Below are 9,302 nucleotides of genomic sequence, written 5' to 3'. Positions count from 1 at the left end.
TAAAAAAAAATTATGTTGATTTGTTGATTTTTGAAAAAGTTATGGAAGTTTTAAGAAAAAAAAGTGAAAAAAATGACAAAATTTGTCGATTTTTAAATTTGTAATTTTTTTGGATATTTCCCCCATTTGCGGGGAACGAGGGAAAATTTTTAAATTTTTAAGGGTAATGTCTTCAACTAGATACAATTTGTGATCTTTTGACGTATTGTTAAAAGAAATCGGTCCAGTGAGAGCTGAGAAAAAGTAGTGACAGACACAAAAAAAAAAATAAAAAAAAAAATAAACACATCATAGTAAATCTAATACCTTCTCAGCTTCGCATCGAAGCTAAAAGTTATCATTTTGAATCCTTCTTGTGGGCATGTAAAAGGTTAGATTTATAAAAAAACTAAATGATAGGTAAAGACATGCATTTAAAAAAAAAAAATTATACTGATTCGATCATTTTTGATAAAGTTATAACAGTTAACAAAGTTATAAGTTTTATACACTGGACTACAAGGAACTTTCATCAGAAACAAAAATATACTATTCTAAATCAACTTTTCGCGATGTTTTCAAATGTGCAATTAGACTTTTTCTATCACTTCTTAGTTTTAATATTATTAAAAAATAGTATTTACATATAAAAAATAATAATTAAGAACAAAAAAAAATTGTTTTAAATTAATACTGATTTTGATTACTAATATGTTAAAAATAAGGAAAATGATATATTTCACCAATTTTTTTAATCGTTTAAAGTTGATTTTTGTAAATATTTATAATAAAAGAAAATAATTTATTTTACCATAACTTTTAGCTTAATTGGCAAGTTTGAAATTGACATCATCAAATACAAAATTTTATGAGAATTAAAAAAATTGTATCGTTAAGATTCATATGCAGTCAGAAAGTTTTATAATTACTATTTATTGAAAATTTATCAAAAAAGCTCAATATTTTTTTGCATTTTTATCGTAAAAGATAACTTAAATAAAAGTAATAGTAATAATTTCCTAGTAAGTTTTGGTGTTTAAAAAGATTCTACAATTGAAATATCCAGAATTGAACTAATTTTAATGATTTACTTTAACTGAATTAAACAATCAAACCAAAGTTGTTAAAAAGATTACAACATGTTACCAAAAAGTTTTGAATATTATAGCCTAGTAGTAGCACACACTAATAAAAAAATTATTAAATTACAAAGTAAAATGATTTAATTTTGTAGTTGAAACCTATCATATCAAACTTGATTCGTCAATAAATACTTTGAAAACATTAGAAATGAATGATTTTAATTGTCTATATGGAGAACATGGGATAAGTAACTGTTTAATTGATAAATTAGAATTTTTTTTCAAATTTTTGAGGGTAATATCTTCAATTAATTGTAATCATTTGACGCATCGTTAAAAAAAGTAGATCAAGTTTAGAGCAGAGAAAATAAATGATAGTCACAAAAAAATACCTTCTCAGATTTGCATCGAAGCTAAAATCTAAAATATAATAAAATAATTTTAATATGAATAAGAAATTTCTTCTCGCATGGGGCGACTAAAGTGATGGGATCCTTGATCTTTATTGAAGTTATTGAATCTAAATGAGATAAAAATCAAACGAGTTGAAAATTTATTCTAACTTAAAAAGAATTAAGAAAAAATGCAAAATTTTTCTTCCCATACGAGGACCCGAACCTTGTACCCCAAGCGCAAGAAACACAAGTTATACCGACTCGACAACCGTAAATCGCTACTGTTCCACGAAAAAATTGTCTATTTAAGCTAGTTCAAATTTCAAAATTATTTTTCTCGACTCTAAAAATCAAAAAAATTTATATAAATTTAACTTTTTATGCTATATCAATGTTTTATTAATATAATATTTATAAAAATCTGTACTCCCCTTGACAGGTATTTTAAAATAAAATAAAATACAAAACCCAGAATTTAAACACAAAAACAATATATTTTTGAATACGGTAGTCATTTTTACCATGAAGACAAATCCAGAGGTCAATTTTTTTTTTTTTAAATTAAAATATATTATATAAGCTTTAATTTAAGATATATATATATATAAGTGTCAGTATTTCTGGAAGATTTTCAAAAATTAAATTGAAAATGTCCTAGTTTCAATAAGCATGTTTAAAGTTTTGACCTCCCTTGTATAAAGGAGTATGATCCGATTTACAAAAAAAGTGTGTCAGATGAAAGGGGTATACAAAAATTATTTATAAAAAAATAATAATATTGATCTATACATTTCTCCAAAAGTTAAAGCAATATAAATTTAATAATATAAAATATAAAATCAAGAATTTTTTCACGGAAATAATAGCATTCGGTAGCCGTTTTCACCACGAAGACAAGTCCAGAGGTCAAATTTTTTTTTTTCAAATTAAAGTATATTACATAAGCTTCAATTTTAGATATGTATAAAAGTGTCAGACCTTCCGGAACATTTTCAAAAGTTAAGTTGAAAAAGTTAATTTTTTGTAAAAAAGTTACCATTTTGAAACCCTTCAATTTTTGAGGGTAATGTCTTCGACTAAATACAATTTGTGATCTTTTGACATATTGTTCATCAAAATCGGTCCAGCGAGAGCTGAGATTGAGCGTTCACAGACACAAAATTCCAAAAGCTATATGATCTGCTAGTTCCTTATTAATATCATGATTAAGATAAAGTATGTCAAATGAAAAAGGGATTATTAAAAAATATTATTTCTCATAAAAAAATTGTGTTTATCCATACACTATTCAATAAGTTATAACATTATAAAATTAAAAATATAAATATAAAATCGAGAATTTTCATACGAAAATAGCATGCAGTAGCCATTTTTGCTGAGAAGACAAGTCCAGAGATCAATTTTTTTTTTAAATTAAAGTATATTACATAAGCTTTAATTTAAGATATATAAAAAAGTGTCAGACCTTCCGGAACATTTTCAAAAGTTAATTTTTTGTGAAAAAGTTGTCATTTTAAATCCCACCCTGTGGGCAGATAAAGGGTCAGATTTACAGAAAAAAAAACTAAATAATAAGTGAAGACATCAATCATTTATAAAAAAAAAAATTATATTGATATGTTCATTTTTGAAAAAGTTACGGCAATTTNGTCTATAAAAAAAAAATTATATTGATATGTTTATTTTTGAAAAAGTTACGGCAGTTTTTAGTAAAATAAATTGAAAAAATTTCGAAAATTAGCGATTTTTAAATTTGTTTATAAGATAAAGTCCAAAATTTTTTTTTTCATGATAAAGCATATTACATTAGCTTTAATTTAAGATATATATAAAAGTGTCAGACCTTCCGGAACATTTTCAAAAGTTAAGTTAAAAAGTTAATTTTTTGTGAAAAAGTTGTCATTTTAAATCCCCCCTTGTGGGCAGATAAAGGGTCAAATTTACAAAAGAAATATATCAAATGATAGGTAAAGACATCAAATATCTATAAAAAAAAAAATTATATTGATATGTTTATTTTTGAAAAAGTTACGGCACATTTAAGTAAAAAAAATTGAAAAAATTTCGAAAATTAGCGATTTTTAAATTTGTAATTTTTTTGGAGGTTTCCCCCATTTACGGGGAACGAGGGAAATTTTTTCAATTTTTAAGGGTAATGTCTTCGACTAGATACGATTTGTGATCTTTTGACGTATCGTTGAAAGAAATCCGTTCGGTGAGAGCTGAGAAAAAGTGGTAACAGACACAAAAAAAAAACACATCATAGTAAAACCAATACCTTCTCAGCTTCGCATCGAAGCTAAAAATTATATAAAATTAAATTAAATTATAAAATTGTACATACATTATATTCATACATTTATATTAAGTTATATAGTTTGACGCATTTTAAACGTTCTAAGTCATTTGAATTTTTCAATAGTTGGATTGTCACTTAGTTTTCATAGCTGTTTAAACTTGTAGTATGTTTATGTGTGAACCGAGTGACTTCATCTGCTACGGTCGGCAGTTACACATCACAATGAACTACGACGTCATTTTTGGTGAATCTACAAGCTGTGACGATGGAACGAAGAGCAATGTTTTTACAACAATGTACATCTTAGGCTAACAACGCTAATCAGCGGTAAATTTATGTTTACCGCTGATCTAGTTAAAATATTCCGTCAAATTCGAATACATGAAGAGGACTACACTTGCCAACATATCTTATGGCCACAATCCCCCGATCACGAAGTCTCAGAATTTGAGTTGCTTACTATTACATACGGGCTCACTCCATCTCCATATTAGTCGATACGTTTTCAACACGAGTTAGATATGCGCGAAGGACATAAGTTTCCCGCTGCAAAAGGGTCTTTGACCCATAACACATACGTGGATAACATCATTATTAGTAGAGACACTGAAGAACACAAGCTGTGACGATGGAACGAAGAGCAATGTTTTTACAGCATTGTACATCTTAGGCTTACAACTTCACAATTGAATTCTCTATTAATATTAGAAATGAAAAAAAAAAAAAAATCACAGTCGCATAAGTCACACTAGAATTACATATGGATTTCTCATGAAAAGAGGGGAACCTCCAACATATTAATCAAGATAAAATTACAAAAATTTACACATTTACTAGTAATTAATACAAGATTATAAAACCTAATATTGATAGCATTGGTTTACCGATGACACCTACGTTAAAAAAGGCTTAACTAGTTTTGAGATCTAGACGGCTCAGAAACGGCTATGTAGTATTAGAATATATCTATATTGGCAAATCATATGTCATTATGTTTGACAAGAAATAAAAAAGAAAACTAGAACCTAAAATTAAAGCTGTTTTTTTTTATTTATAATATAGTTTTTTAGATAGTCATGAGTAGGGTTCGGAATTATACTCGTCGATTAATTTTGATAAGTTATTCCGAACACATACATTGCAAAGTGTTCCAATACCAGTTTTGCATTGTGTTAAAAATTTACTTTTGTACGTTTGTTTTTATGCTGATAATTGATTACCATGATACTTAAGATTATGGGAAATTATTGCTTCCGCTAAAACTGAATAAGCTTGGTTTGTCGTTTCCACTAAACCGATTTTATACTTGACTATCTACTAAAAAATTTGAGAACCATTTAGCTTTATCCATCACCACGACGGAATGATCATTTTAGAATACGGGCAAGATAAGCAGTTGCCCGTACCAAAATTTTTGGCATTTATTTTTGCCTCCTTTACCACCTCGTAATACGGTTCTGATTACGTCGTTTTGAATAATTATTTATTTTACCGTAAAGGTTTTATAAATAAATTATGACGTTGTCAAAGGTAAATTAATTATTTATAATTAATTATAAGTTAACTCTATGTATATATATATATATATATATATTTGTAATAAATAATACAAATATATTAATATAAATTTTAATAATACCAAAAATTAAAAAAATGCGTGGTTTCTACAATCTAAATGAAAATTTGAAATGAAATAAGTTCTTCTACATTAGAAATATTTTTTTTGTTCCATTATTTTGTATTGTTTTTCAAAATTTTCACACAGAATAACGAACAAAAATTGTTTAAATAAAGTTTATTAAGAACAGAACACAAAAATTACAAAAAAATTAAAGTAAAAAGGGTAATATTTGATATTGACAATTAAATAACTAAAGAAATAAATTTAAAATTCAATCTATTTATATAAATGAATACAAATGTATGTAATTTTATTTTGATTAACTCAGATAAAATATTTATGGATAACTTTTACTGTTAGAATGTAATAAAATGATATGAAATAACATGTGTTTTTTTAAATTAAATATATGAAATAAAATTGAGTATAACATTTAATGCATTTTGAAATGAACCAGATGAAATATACAAACTTATAAATATAAATATGTATAATTATAAATGTATGTCATAAATTTATACGAAATAATGTGAGTATTTTTTCCAGTTAAAAATATGGAACAAAATTGAGTATAACATTAAATGTCTTAGAATTTGCTTAATTAAAACAATAAAAATGTTCATTCCTTTTAATACTAAAAAATAAATTATAAAATAATTTTGAATGTGTTTTCACCAGATAAACGGAAAATTACTTCAGAGACATTTAATGAATAATATATTTAATATATTGACTAATAAGCATAATATTATGCTTTATCCAACATAGAATTCGGATAAGGTTCATATTTTTCTATACGTCTGTCCACATATACCTTATTGTCATTACTCAACATATCTGTAAGACCTTTATAAGAGAGCAGTTTATCTACCGAAGAACTGTGCTCAAAACAAACAAAACCGCATTTCAGTGTACTTTCTTTTCCATAACGATAAGCGCCGTCGAAAATTTCAACATTTAATATATTGCCAAATTTAGAAAATTTTTCATTGATTTGTTCAATTGTTATTGTAGATTTTATACCTCCAACATACAAATAGTTGGCTTTATTTATGGGAGAAGATTTTTTATTTGACACTGCATTTTTCTGCTTATCAATACGTTTGCTAGACACTTTAGTGCCTTTAGGTACAATTTGTTCAGAGAACACGTCAAATTTACTCACGTTTCTAGCAAGTGTCGATACAACATCATTTTTAATAGGAGATTTCATATCATTATTTAAAGCAGGTTTTGTTTCAACTGCCTTGCTATCAATTTCACCATCAGCTACTAAATTTGAATGATTGTTAGTATCTATCTGAAGACTTAATACCTCAATAGGATTCTTAATTTTAATCTGTATGTCAGAGTTAGCTGCAACTGCATTAAATTGAATATTCTGTAACGGTTCTACTTTCTGTACTATACTTGGGTTTTCAACAATCATTTTCTTGTCGTCGGGTAGCGAAACACTATTTGTTAACTCAAGTCCAGAATTTATCATATTTGCTGTTGTAAATTCAAGTTCATTATTAGATTTGATTGATTCATAATTAGGGTTTTCTTTTAAAAAGTTTCGATAAAAATCTAAAATGATCAATTCATATAACTTGTACAACATCCAAATTATGAGTAGTATTATATAACCAATAGCCATAGACCACTGAATAACTTTTATCGAAATATTGCTCAAGATTTGCAAGTTACTTCGAAACATTTTAACAAAATATTTATATATATAATTATAATTGATTGTTTCAACTTATTTAAACTTAAAATTTTACTGTATATTAACACAAAACTACTTAATTATAAAATTTCGAGAGCAAACTGAATTGTATATTCCAATCTAACTATCTGTTTGTTGACGTAACTATAGAAATTCTTTTTAGTTTTATGATATTTTTGTTTAATAGATATAAGTGACCAATCCCTAAAATCTAGTTTTTTTTTATTGTGTAAGAAAAAATAGTATTATTATAAATATTGTTTTTTTTTAGTTAATCATTATTCTTGAATTATTAACCATGTAATACTTTATAAGGTCATTCCTTATGTCTTGTAAGGGTGTCAACTTTTTTTTTAAAGGAGAAAACATATTTTTAATAGATTTTTGAGTTTTAATGTAATAGTAAATGGCTTTTGGATTAATATAACTTTATTAGTTTATTAGATATAAACTTTTACAAATTTCAAATTTTTGAATTAATATTCATATATAATACACAAGGAATTACAAATACAGGTAGCTAATTGATTTTTTTATGACGTCGATATTCGTAGGTATTTATTATCAATGGTAGTAAGGCACATTGTTGTGAGCTTATAAAAACATTAACCAGCAATACAGAATGTATATCTAATGATTGTCATAATTTACAATAAAAAATCCGTGACTGTGACAAAATGAAAACAAACAATATTTAAAGTGCCGACTTAGCGCCTACTCTGCTTAGGAATATTCACTATATTTATATTTTACTAATTTTTATAATACAATTAATATTAATAACAAATAATACAATATATAATCACTAAACAATTACTAAAAATCTCATAAATTTAGCTCTTCAAACACTTAATTATATGTAATAGCTAGGAATTTAATAACATATTTGTTAAATGGTTCTATTCGCTTTATTGACTGTTCTGACTTATAAGAATAAATTAATTTTCATGTACAAAGTTACAACTCTTGTTTAGATAATTTGTTATACATAGCATACCAAAATTATAGTTATCACACTTCTATCAACAGAATGTTAATAAATTGTAACAAGGTTCTTAATTTTTGATCCCTTTAATAGTTCATTACCAGAATTATACTCAATTGTCATGTCTATAAAATAAATAAACCCAAAAGTCTGTTAAAAAATAGTGAATCAGTAAATTATATTGGATCCTTAAAATTACATATATCTACTGACATTTTAGATGAATCTAATATTAGGAATTCTAATAAAATCATATCTTAATTATTAATGAATAAAAAAAAATTGATAATAAACAAGGTCATGAAATTACAACTATAAATAAAAATTCTTATTATAATTTTTATTATTTTTCTTTACTTGGAACATTCAATCTATTTCTTTAATAAATATTTAGAAATCTTCTATAGAATCTGTTTTAGTGAATTGGGTCATTGAAAATAATGTACCACAAACTAATGTTAATAGTCTTTTAGCTATTTTAAAACGACACAAATTCAATACCTCTTGACTATCGCATTTTTACATACTAATTTATCTCTAACAATGAATATACAGATCATATTTCCAAACAAATATTATCATTTTGGGCTTGCAAATGGAATAACCAGATGTTCAAAACGGTATAATTTAGAAAATGAATTATGGTGAGAGTTGATGAGTTGCCATTAGATAAAAGTAGTTCAAGTCAATTTTATTACATTCTTGCATACATAAGGCTTTTTAGTGAATTTATTTTTATTATTGATATTTACCGTGGTTATGAAAAACCAAAATAAAGTAATGAGTTCTTGGATAGTTCTATTAATAGCGCTAAGGTCTAACATAAATTGGTAATAAAATAAATAATTTTATAAAATCGGTTAAAATTTTTAGGACCTTTGCTGATTGACTACCCGCTCCTTTATCACTTAAACTAAAGGTCACTATGGTTATTTTTCTTTTTCAAGGTGTTTTGAAGAAGGAGAATATATAAACAACTATATTTGCTATTGTTATCATGCGATTGAAATTCGAAAGATAGATCTTGTTTGTTATACAATAAACTTAGTGAAGAACATCCTAAAGGAAAATTACCTAATCTAACATTTTCAAAAGTTAAGTTGAAAAAGTTAATTTTTTGTGAAAAAGTTGTCATTTTAAATCCCACCCTGTGGGCAGATAAAGGGTCAGATTTACAGAAAAAAAAACTAAATAATAAGTGAAGACATCAATCATTTATAAAAAAAAAAA

This window comes from Daktulosphaira vitifoliae, unplaced genomic scaffold, assembly GCF_025091365.1.
Source record: "Daktulosphaira vitifoliae isolate Bord-2020 unplaced genomic scaffold, ASM2509136v1 Scaffold_3, whole genome shotgun sequence".
Classification (NCBI taxonomy): domain Eukaryota; kingdom Metazoa; phylum Arthropoda; class Insecta; order Hemiptera; family Phylloxeridae; genus Daktulosphaira; species Daktulosphaira vitifoliae.
The sequence above is the reverse complement of the archived record's forward strand: the minus strand, read 5'-3'. Positions refer to the sequence as shown.